The sequence below is a fragment of the Lolium perenne genome, chromosome 4, assembly GCF_019359855.2.
Source record: "Lolium perenne isolate Kyuss_39 chromosome 4, Kyuss_2.0, whole genome shotgun sequence".
In the NCBI taxonomy this organism is placed as follows: Eukaryota; Viridiplantae; Streptophyta; class Magnoliopsida; order Poales; family Poaceae; genus Lolium; species Lolium perenne.
The window spans coordinates 122946114-122958489 of record NC_067247.2 but is presented as its reverse complement, the minus strand read 5'-3'; the positions used below and the strand labels follow the sequence as shown (position 1 = coordinate 122958489).

The following is a 12376-nucleotide window of genomic DNA, read 5'->3' as shown; positions in this document are numbered from 1 at the left end:
AGGTGGTTCTATTTAAAAAACACTTCTTATATTATTGAGATGCTTTTGCAACATAAATTGGTCATACCAAATAATATCACCTAGAAAACATACGTTTTTTTTACTATGCTTACTTCTACCAAGGAAACACTTGTCCGTTGGTTGTTCTTGTCCGTTTACTGTTCTGTTCAGAGGATTATAATTTGGATGTGTTCTGGTTCTTTTTCAAGGAGTAATAAACAGTTCTTCAGGTCAGTTTGGATCATATGCTATGTGGTTCTTGTTTAGATAACTAACCTGTAGGATGCACAGATTGGCATAAAGAGTTCAGATTGTTGACCTTTTGCAGGCTATCAGGTACGTATCCTCCCCACAAAAAGGAACATGCAGCTATTTGATCTATGAAAGACAGCACATTATGAGCTCCACCTTTTTTTTTACAAAAGTTTCTTAGTAGAAAGGGTTAAGAAAATTGGTTAATCATAGTTCATTGGCTGAACCGATCAAGATGATTTGTTAAAACAATGTCCATGCATAGATGAATCATCCTCCGTTGATCATGGTCTTTAACCTTGCTTCTGTAATGTGACAAGCTACGATTGTCCGATCAATGGTTTGTATTGTAACATATCCGATCCACATAACATTTTACCACCTATAGAACTATCAAATTTTCTTTGTTCACTTTCAATTTCATGATTGTGATGTGAAACACACATTCGTTATAGCCGATCCAGTCCATAATGGTTTACCGGTGCAAAAGGCAAATGTTTGTGTCCTGTTGACTGCATGTCGTGGTTTCTGATGATCGTGTTCCCCCTTTTCTAGCTGATCTGTATAGTATAAGGTATATAACAATATGATAGTTACAATTAGGCATGGATGCTATTTAAGCAGTGCTGCATAGAATCCCCTGCATTTATAAGTGTACAATCCCTTGACTGGCCAGTGCGAAAACTTACATTATTTGTGTTTGGTTTATTTTGGTACAGCCAAAGCAAAGAAAAAATCCCACTAATCTTGCAATAGTAGTCTCGAAATTATATTTGACTAAGTGGACATTTATATGATTTTCCCTTGCAGAGATATATATTCATTTTTTCTCTAATTTTTCCTGCCTTTCTGATGGTACTGTGGCATTAGTCCATAAGATACACCTGTGTTTTTTGTTTATTTTTCTTAATTTTTATATTCTTCGACTCATCTGTGTGATCATCAAATGTCTGTGATTCCTTGCAGCAATGGCTTTGATCTGGTACTTCCGTGCACCCTCAATTTATAGGGTTGTTCCAGTTTTCTCCTCTGCTGTGCACGGAGTATATGGTACAATATTGTTTCTACGGTTTCTACATAGTGCTCAAGCAATTTCTACACAGTTCTTCTACATGATTACCAAGCATTTTTTTCACCCGATTTCTGTCATGGGTTCTATTATCTATTGGAATTCCTGATGTTATTTTCGTTTTCCATTTATTGGCTTCAACGGAATCCATGGAACCGAATTTGGTGTAAAATCGTTGTTGTTTGCTGTAATTGGCTCAGACAATCTATTCGTGCTTACATTTGTTGTTTACAAACTGTTGACTAGCGTTTGTTTTGCAGGTTGCGCTGCTGTTTGGTATTGAGGTTCTTTCTTCGCGTTGTGCTTGCCGAGTCTCTCAGATAGCTATATGAGTTACACCTGTGAGTCTATGTGCCCATTCACTAGCCCTATGCGCCCATCCCTGAAGCTCCAGTTCATCTACGTAATTTTTTTTACTAATAACATGAATACAGTACATTAGATTATCTTCAAGGAAAAGATTAATGGTTTATATATGTACTTCTGATCGTGTCCATCAAAAAGATGAATGCATTTTTTGGTATGTCTGTAGGTCAACAGTAATTATGGTATGATGTCACAAAAAATAAGAGGAGTTCAGTCTGACAGAACACAGATGCTATGATGCTATCTCTCTTTTTTGGCACTGTTCCACTTGAAAAATCAACATTTTTGCTTACCTAAAGGATCGCTGCAATTTGAATTACTATAATCAACCGAATGATTCTTGGTTGTGTTCTTTCGCGTGTCCGCCGTTCTGATCTCTCGAGCACGTTAGATCTTTTTTTGTATTTTTCTTTAATTTGATTTTAGGGCACATCACTCGTGCTTATTTATACAACATTGTACACAGTAAACATGTCCATTAGAGCTAGATTGTTAGCTACCTGAGCAGAGATGAGCTCTGATCAGTTGGATGGTGTGTACAGACTGAATAGGCCAAAAGGCAGTATCAAAGTTGGCCTACAGCTAGGAGACTCACCTCGATAGTGCGTAGTGGGTAGAGTGACAGGGACGCTACAAGACGGACAATGAGCACAAGCACCTCAAATAGGTGAAAATACCATATCACATAAGTTAGTTAGAGTTTCTGAAATGTAATGCCTCTCAATTGCAGGTGAAGTTTAATTTGCTCATTTTCACATAGTACATAATCGAGTTTCTGTTTCTGTAAAATAGGTATCTGTTAGTCCGAAGTGTGAGTTTTAATCTCCTCAGTATGTGCCATAAAATATTTTTGGTGTTTGGATGAAAGAGCATGTGTGCCTTGCTTTTTTAGTTTTGTGACAACCTATTTCATAGAATCAGACTATTGGTCACCTGAAATATTTATGTATGTTACATGTACTGCTCTTTCAGTTTTCTGATGATCTCACATGACAACTTTCTTGCATCATGTTAGTTCATTCCTTGACCACCTCTAGAGAGATTACCTACAATCTACAGTTCCCTGAAACAAGTATGATCATTTATGTTCGCATGCTTTCAATGTGTATGTGTACCGAGTGAATTGATGTTGTTTTTGGTCCTCTGTTTTCAGGGTCTATTTTCGCTGCACCAAACTAGATGGACGAAGCTAGATGGTCCAGATTATCCTTCAGCTCTGTGCCAGGGCCTTGTGCTTAAGCTTATTGTGATAGCATCAACGCTGCCTTATAATGATGTTTTTTGTCATAGTGACGTTGGAAATGTAGGCTTACCTGTGGCTTATTTTGGTCTTCTTAACAAAGCTTAAGACATCCTTTTCCATGAGGAGGTGGTGCGAATTTCACGGGGCCGTGTGCCAAATCGTGTAAGTTGTACAAAAAAGCACTATATTTGGTGCATGTTTCCATACTGAATTTTTTTTTTTTTTGAGATGCAGATAATTGTACTCTATATTGACGAGGAATTTATGTAGATAATTCTATGCACAAGTCAATATTGCTTGCTATATAAATAGTGTCTTATATTCCATATAAATTATTGATGTCACGGCGTGATCACTTAGGTTCTTACTGAATTTTTTTACATGGAAACTATCCTAACATTCTTCTTACCAAATCTTAATGTAGACACAATAAGTGTGAATACTACAGTATTACTCAAATGGAAGAAAACCTTCTCGAAAACTCCAATGAAAAGAACCAAGAATAATAGGAAGATTTTGAAATACCTTTTTATCACTGATTTGTATAAATGCTAACCTACCATGTTTCTCAGCTTATTACAAAATGATAAACAGTGTGAAATACGGGATCGCAAAATTGTAAATCGTTGTGACCTGATCAAAATAAAAAATGTAAAACCAAAGAACCATATTAACATTTTGCCACCTGATTTTCATCATTGTTATACAAACTGTAAATCTCAGGATGTCTCCAAAGGCAAATGAACAGGGAAAAGTTGTGGCTTGCATACCTCTGTTTTTAGAAGTGAGCTAGACCCATCATTTTTTTACTAAGTTGAGTTCTATTTGTTCCATCGCTACACACAATGCATAGGAGAAATTAATAGTTTTAGAAACACAGCCAAAAACACATTGCTACATGTCTATCTGTAATATAAGAGTGTACCATTTTCATTTACATTTCGTTTTCTAATTACCATTTAAGAATTGAATCCAAGGATCGATACCAGTTGTTTCTATATTTCATTTTGGAATGACTAAATCATGTGTGTTCTTCATTTATAGCTTAGTTAGTTTTATATTTTTATGCACACTTAATATAGCGATTGCCAAATCGCTTACCAAAGATGGGGAACCCATGCCAAAGTCGGGCTCCTGATTCACAAACTTTTACCCTTAGCTAATATGATCTATGATCCTTTCTTACCAGGTTTAAGCTATGGATGTCGGTGAGATTCCATCCAGGGTCATGATCAAGGCGGCATTCACTGCAGTTTCCAAAGTCATTCACAACACCATACCCACCAAGGGCGAATAGAGAAGTGCCGGTGACATTCTCTCCGACAACATGTCATAAACATCATTCCGATGGAGAAGTCCGACTATACAACCAACAACCTTTGACATGTGGTACTAATGACAGTTTACATAGTGTTTTTAGCTATCGAATAGTTTTTTTTCCATTTGATGTTTTATTACCGTCGATATCTATAGATGCTTAATATAGTACTTTACAAACTATTTACCGGAGCCGCGAGCCATGGCAAGCCCCAAAATATTGCTCTACTTCCTCTTTTCTTCATTGATTTCATCCTACCGACTTTGTTTTGTAAAATCTAAAAATCGTATTTTCATTTTTCACCCGATTTTCATCATTCTTATACAAATTGTAAATCGGTGCAAATTTTACGGGGTCGTGCGCCAAGGCGCACATTTAAATCTAGTATATATAGTGATGAACGTGTGACGGATCGATGCGGCACACGCATGGCCTGCTATGCTTGCTTGCTGAATTCGACACCAGTGATGCCTAGGAGTACTGGAGACCTTGGGAGTACTGGTTGTTGTTTGGGTTCTCGTGATCGGACTCTTATCTTCATATCTTGTCAAGCTGGACGAGGTGATTGTGTGAAGGTCATCTTTCTTACGCAAATTGGTAAATTGACAAGCAAAATTTGGGAAGCAACGTGCATGCATGCATGCCAAAGAAGACTGGGTAAACCTTAGCCACCTCCGACGATATCTCTACTACTTAAAAAGACTAAAGCGGTTCCTTATTCTGCCATCAAATACGTCAAACGTTTGGTCGTCGCTTCGTCCAGCGTTACTCGCGCGCAAATGGGCCGAGCCCAACAAATCACATAATACGCACGAATGCGATGATGTCAGTTTTTTTTCCCCGAAAAGCCCCCTCTGGTCGAATCCCCACCGCGCCCACGCGACCAGACCACGCCGCCGCGCCGCCCACGCAAACCCTAAGCCAGCCAGCCAGCTCTCGCCAGCCACCCACGTGGCGCCGGGTCCAATGGAGGAGGACACTGGCGTCAGGAGGAGCAGGAGCCTGTCGCGGCCGCGGGAGGTGGCGCTGCCCCCGGTGAAGACGGGGCGGCATTGGAGGAGAGCGCCATCAAGCTCTTCATCGGCTAGGTGCCCAAACTCATGACCGAGGTCGAGCAGGCCGCCATGTTCTGTGACATCACCATCGTCAACGAGGTCACCGTCATCCGCGACACGGCCACCAAGATCTTGCGAGGTTCGTCCGGATCCGTATGGCCCAACCCGCAACGCCGGGTTTTCCTTCCCTCCACCCCACCATCCCGCACCTCCTGTCTCCTACACGCCGCCTCGCATAGGACTTCTTCTCTCCAGATCCCCACACCTCTCTCTCGATCGCGTATGTTACTGCCATTGTATGGCGCTGCCCGTCGCCACCTTGTCCCGACCTGCAATCCCCATCCCCACAGGTCGCACGTCCCCTGTAGCTCAGCAGAATAGCGCCTACCCTGGATCCCGACTCCACGGCTCTGGACCACTTCTGTTCCCGCAGCTACGCCCCCGTCTGTCTCCGCCACGCTGCCTCGCTCAATCTCCAGCTTCAATGTTAGACTTTTTCGTAGGTGATCCAAGATCTCTGAGGGGCGGTGCTCGATCCGTAGACTGTGGGGCTTGACCCGTCTTTCCTTTGCTGGGAAGGCGAAGGAGAAGGAGGTCGGCAAAGTTGCTGGCACTAGCCCGCGCGACCGAGGAGTCTAGCACGGCATACAACCCGACGAGGTGGCCAGGAGCATCTACGAGAAGGCCCTCCACAAGACATGGACAAAGGTAGCAATTAAGCAATCGACCATGGCCGCTCGTTCTAGCTTAATCGTAGGTGCTCTGGTTCTCAGTCGCTCATGACGATGGGTTGATTAATTGCAGGTGGTGGCGACGCGAAACAGCCAGGAGCGGAGCAACCGTCTAGAGAACCTCCGCTGGAGGTTCTGGAACGTCTCCAGGCTGGAGGTTCTGCTGTCTGCAAGCTTTTTTCAAAGTAAGAGTAATATCTATTGTGCTATCTGATGTCTGTGAATTTGGTTGCTGTGCTTGTGTTGTTGCTAATACATCCGGTTAGAGCACGTCTCATGTTTCATCACTGGATATAGTGTGTAAAGACTTTGTAAACCATCTTGATTTATGCACCGTTTACTGTAAAAGGAAAAAGAAGCTAAAGGTAAACCAGGAAGTGGTTTACAAAAGGCAACCCGAGTTACATCAAATTAACTTCTGATATGTGTATTCTAAGCTGTTGTGGTGGTTTTAATGTTAATCATCTTTAATGTCAATCTCTGCAATGACATGAAACATGGTGTTTCATCTTTAAACATGAAACTGCTTTAAATTGTTTTAATGTTTATCTCTTTGCTGTACTGTTTGTAGCTTCTGTCCTTGTCTTCTGTCTGATTGTTGCTTGTTTACACATCATTTGATGAGTCAAATGCAACATGCGGAAAGAGACTAGCATCCATTGGTTTGGACATCATATGAATTAACTGCCAGGCTTACATGCAGCTTCTGCTGACCACTGCTGGTCTTGGAGTATAATTCTGATGCTATTATGTTTGAGGACTCTTTACGAGTCAACTACGGATGGCAAGACATTTGTTGACTGCTTCAAGGACCAGAATATCATGCCCGGTATCAAGGTTGACAAGGTGTGCATTCAATGATCTGAAGATCTTAGATTCCTTGTGTTGTTTTAGTTAGCAAGTCAGTTTCACCATTCTAATTTGATTTAATTGATTTCTGTTGTCTTGCCCAAACAGTTTGGTTCTGTTGCCAGGATCCAACAATGAATGTCAGTGCCAAGGTCTGGATGGATTGGCTTCAAGATGTGCCGAGTACTACAAGCAGGGGGCACGTTTTGCAAAGTGGTCAGTTTATACCCTCATTGTGCATTTTCTGACTCATGAGAATGACTTTCCCTTTCTAAGCCTGCGATGATGTATCTGTCTTCTCCATGTGAATTGTTGAAGTGTCATGGGGTCTTGCCCGTTATGCTGCTATTGCTCAAGTCACTACATTTCCAACTACTGAACTTTTCGCAATGAAGAAGTCATCCTTTCTGTAGTGCATTTCTGGTGGACATAAACATAGTAGAAAACAGTAGCTATAACCAAAACAATGTTTAGGGTTGCAAGAATATCCAGCTCTCTCTAGACCTCTCTGTATGATCACTGAACAAACTCATCATGCAGTAGAGTATGAACCCTAATGATTCTGATCCTCTTCTTCAGGTGGAGTGCAATTGAGGTAAAAGAATGCTTGTGCCATTGTTGCATGAAACCAATGATTTTTGTGCTTAGTGTTGTGGCCCTTTGCTTTAATACTTCTGATGGTACAGTACATGTTGATGTCTTCTTGCAGATGAGCACCATAATACGAGTAACACATAATGTCAACTTGCAGATTTTGGTGAGTGTGTGCATTTCAATTAGGTACTTGAAACAGTAACTGAAATGATGTGTATGTAAAATTTTGGTCTCCTTCCAGCTCTTATATCCAGTGTGCTAGCTTAGGGACTCACACCAAGGTAAGTCTACGAGGAAACATAGGTGATACCATGTTGCATATTGTTGTTCATTTAATTGTTTATTAAGCTGTACTAATCCACTTTTGTTAAAGGACATGCACCGGAATGAAATCATCTTTAATGTGTTGTCATGTCATATGGTTATAGTATAGGTGGACAAGCTATTATTTCTTATAAATGATTCCTGATGAGCTTACAAATTAATTTTCATTAGCAAAATCACATGCCTAGAGTCTGTTATGTCTAGGGATATTTTGTGAACAATGATGCCGGAAGATGCTAAAAGTAACTCTAAGAATTACCTCTCTCGCACCACATTTCTTGTTTGCAAAGTATTCTGACAAAGGATTGGTCAATGTGCTATGGATCCATTTGACATTAAATTTTACAAGTGCAAGCTAACTCAAACTCAGTCTTAGATAGCTAACTACAACATCACCGATAGCGGTTAACTATCGTTGTTGTTGCTGGTAGTGGTAGTGGTGGTTCGCAGTTGGCTAAGCCTGGAGCTGGTGGCGTCCCCAAATGAGATGGGATTATCTCTGTATCATCTGCAACAACAGAAGCCATCCATTAGAAGTGAAGCAAATGAGTGAGAATGGCATGCACGTCTTGACTGACTGCATCCAAACACACCAGTAGGATTACCACTATCCTGGATGTGTTTGCAAATCAAAACATAGCAGTGCTAGATTAAGCTAGAGGTATATTTTGGATACAATGCTTTAGTTAACCGTAGGCTGATTTACTGACATTTGTATTTGGTAGAGAAATTTACCACTGTTTGTGCCATGCTAGCTTTCTGGAACAAACAGTTCCATCTTTTCCAAGAGGAACAAGAATAACTCCTTTGAATGCCTACCTCCAGTGTGATGAGATTTAGTCTGATGTTCTGACTCAATACCAATGTAAATGCTACCCTGTTGGGGTTGTCTGGCAGTTGTAAACTTCACTGTTGTACATATGTGTTGGTAATAGTTTTTTATCCTTGCAGGTTGTGCCATTTTGTGTTCTGATTGATTTGCAGGGATACGTAAGTTCGTTGTTGCGGTGTCTATTTATGGCATGTCTGGTTCTTCAGTTCTTAATTTTTTTGAATTGTGAGATGTAAGCTAATGCTATTTTGCAACACGTTAAGGCGGTAAATTGTCCATGGCACTAAAATTAGTTGTCCATGTATGAACTATGATCCTTGATCATTTAAGCTTAAATGCTTGGCCCCTGTTATGCTTCCCAGGGCTTCTATACAGTGAGTTATGTTGTCTCAAGGAGTTACTTGCACTATTGTTTTTGGTACGACATTTATTAATATAATTTCCAGATTATCCAAACATGCTCATTATGTATTACCTTGTTTGCGGTGTTCCGTTTGTATTTATATTAACTGTTCAGGTATTTTTGTGCCAATGGTCTAAAAATGCACTTCAAATAATTAAGTTGATGTCCCAAGAGTATTTGGCGAAATGATGTACTCCCTCCGGTTTAAAATAAGTGTTGGATATTTAATTAGTTCAAGCTTTATACTACATCAATATAAAATGTTTGGCACTTTTGCAGGAGGGAGACAATAATACCTTGTTGACTTGACAACTTTGATGGCCCAGAACATAGGTGTGTGAGACTTTCCGCGGAAGAGTAACAGGAAGACGCAAAACTTGGAACCACGTAGATGCACAACAATGTTGTCTTGTTTTTGCATTTGATATTATGATGTTGTAGTAAATTATTTGGTATTATTATGTTGTAGTAAATTATGATATCTCTGATTTGTTCTGAATTTTTATAGTGAGATATGAATTATATATGTGCATTGATAAAAAAAATTTGAGTACTCGTGGCAACGCACGGGCATTTGTACTAGTAACAATAAAGGAAAAGAAAAACCTTAGGCCCCGCTTGGGAATTAAGACTGAATCATTTCCCTTCCCTGGGATGGTATTTTTTCTGTTGTGCACAAGGAAACTAGCCGAAATTTCATCGGGACCTCATCAAGGTCTTTTTTCCTATTCTCGAAAAAATTCCGGTGGGCATGGATATTACCGGTTAACGGAAATACCATCCAGGGTATTTCAAACAAATTTTAAATTAATCCAAAATTTATCAAAAAAGTTAAATTTTGAGCAAATTATCAAATAATGGTAAATACCGGCCAAGATCTTCTTGTATCGATGGGAGCTTGAAATACCAGTTTTCGGTGGAGATCTCGGAATACCGTCTGAGAACAAAAAACTGGAGCTCATCAGTTCCGTGAGTTTATGCGGCTGTTGCAACTGGAAATTGGAAAATTAAAATGGCCAACCAAGCTCTGACTTTCTATCGCAACACAACTTTTTCAATGTTCGCTTAAAGTACCCCAGTTTTGGGGTGAAATGCGATGAACCCTTTGGAGCCTTAGCCTTCTAATCCGGCGAGAGAGAAGTGCATTGTGCCACTCCCCATTCATGCATATACAATTAATCACATTGACCTACACTCCCTCTCTTCAACACTTCGGCTATGATGGGGTCTGTTGCGGTGGCAGCAGTGTGAACGACTTGGATGGATGCGTCACTCCGGCAGGTACGGAGGGAAATGTGTGGCATTGCAGATGAAAGTCTCGCCCTCCTTCCGTCAGTGTGAGCGACAACGACACCCGCGGGTGTTGTTCCCCTTGTTGGAGGCATCACCAAGGTGTGTCGACACCTTTTTTTTTTGCTCTTCCACTGGTTTGGGAGATGTTTCTGGACAAAAGCCTAGGTCCGGAGTTGGATCTGCGTGATGGCGTAATCCTAGATATCGTCACTCTGTTGGGAGCATAGTGTTTGGAGACAAGGCGTGGAGGTTTCAGGTTGCCCTCCTCTGGTGCTCGTCGATGTTCAAGGCCAATTTTCAGGGGCGCAATGCACGGCATTGTCGGCGATTCCAAGATGATGCCTTCTTGGGGCCGACCAAGTTCCCTCATCTATCTCTTTTGAATGTGCGTTGACAAGAAATGCCTTTTTACAGATGTTGTTCTTTGGAGGCATCCAACGTCCGTCGAGACATGACTTTCTTGTCTAGCTTTGGATAGGTCTTTTTTGTGTTCGTTTTGTCGGTGGTATATATCTTCAGACTAGCCGGTGTGATACGTCCGTTGCTCTCAGCCGGTGGTAGCGTTCTTATACTCAAATCTCTGTCTTCTATAAAAATATGGTAAGCCTTTGACGTACTCTAAAAAAAGTACGCACTCCCTCTATTGCTAACTTGGATGCCTCTGAACACATTTTTATTTATATGTACATCCGAATATGTGATAACTAAGAGTAATATGGAATGGAGAAAGTAATGTACTACTTATATACCACCGGTATTGTGGTGACCCGGCATACCACTGCATGGTGTAGTATGCAAGTCTGATACAACACCAATGAAACACCGTTCCACTAGTATTATATCGCTCAGAGTGGTACAACAGAAACATATGCGGGTCCAAGGCATGTCTATAGAATTACAACATCGACTCTTTACAAAAGATCCACACAGCCTCCTACTTTACAATGAGGTAAAACTGAAAATAAACTCCAGAAGAACGACTCGTGGTGTAATCCTACTACGAACTCTATTTGTAGAGTATTTAACTAGCTATAGAGGCTAAGAATATATTCTAGCTAAGTAGGAGCTAAGTTTAGGGAACTAGTTCCCTTCTATGGCTAAACTAGGTTTTCTCCTTGATGTATGTGGTATCTAACTCCTCTGACAGGGTCCTGTCTCTTGAAGTAGTTGTTGACTCCTCGGCCTTCGAGTTGCACTGTAGATCCTCCTTCGATGCCTTCATATCTAAGCAGGGGATTTAAGAGTGGGATGAGTACGAGCGTACTCAACAAGTTCATTATAGGAAAGAGGTGTTTAATGCACTAGCTACAGCATTAGACCATAAAGTCTAATACCAATGCAAGTTTTCATAACCATTTCTTCAAAAGGTTGCTTTTATTCAGAAGAACTATGTCCGTCAGCCTTCACCGGTTTACTAGAACTTCATGGAGCTCCTTTCCGGCCGCGTTCGCAGTTCCATATCCCGGAACAGGGAGTGACAGGTCACGGTTCTTTACACTCTGCAGAGGTGTGTTGCTTTACCCATAAGAGATCTTAACCTTGGTGCCAACCGAGTCATGTTCTCGTCCACACTTCCTATGGTGTGAGGCCCGGTATAAGGTCTAGCCAATCATGTTCCTCCGCTACCTCGAACACCCACCCGTTGTTGCATGCGCCGACCCTGGGTCCACGTCGGTCCCATTATTCCTGTAGATTTCAAGGTGGACCCCGACCACGACGACAGTGCTGGGCTCTACCATACACTCCTACGCCGGTGGCTGCAACCTATCATAGACCGCAATACCGTGGGGACTTAAGGCTTCCCCAGCCAACCGCTTGCACTTCGAGCGACAAGTGTCTACGGACTATGCCGTGGGGACTTAAGGCTTCCCCAGCCAACCGCTTGCCCTGACAGATACAAGTGTCTACGGTAAAGCGCATCCGTTGATGAACGAGAGGTGGAAACACTTTTGACTACTCCGTCCCACTCCGGATCTTATGGTTAACACGGGTATTACGGCACAAGAATCGCTGGCGACATTTGTTGTTTAATCCTAGATGGATATAA

At 41.5% G+C, this 12376-nt stretch overlaps 2 long non-coding RNA genes across 5 annotated transcripts; both read left to right on the top strand.

Moving 5' to 3' along the window:
- Window positions 1–645: 645 nt before the first annotated feature.
- Window positions 646–4500, top strand: LOC127293796 (uncharacterized). The gene is made up of 3 exons (XR_007846139.2): window positions 646–1662; window positions 2978–3092; window positions 4120–4500. It is a non-coding gene; the product is annotated as an uncharacterized lncRNA (long non-coding RNA).
- A 1693-nt stretch (window positions 4501–6193) lies between these two features.
- On the top strand, window positions 6194–8193 carry LOC127293795 (uncharacterized). Of its 4 annotated transcripts, none has more exons than XR_007846134.1 (4): window positions 6194–6219; window positions 6738–6880; window positions 7009–7099; window positions 7593–8193. It is a non-coding gene; the product is annotated as an uncharacterized lncRNA (long non-coding RNA). The 4 variants fall into 4 exon arrangements; XR_007846137.1 differs by having other exon boundaries at window positions 7009–7478; XR_007846133.1 differs by having other exon boundaries at window positions 7009–8193.
- Window positions 8194–12376: the final 4183 nt, after the last annotated feature.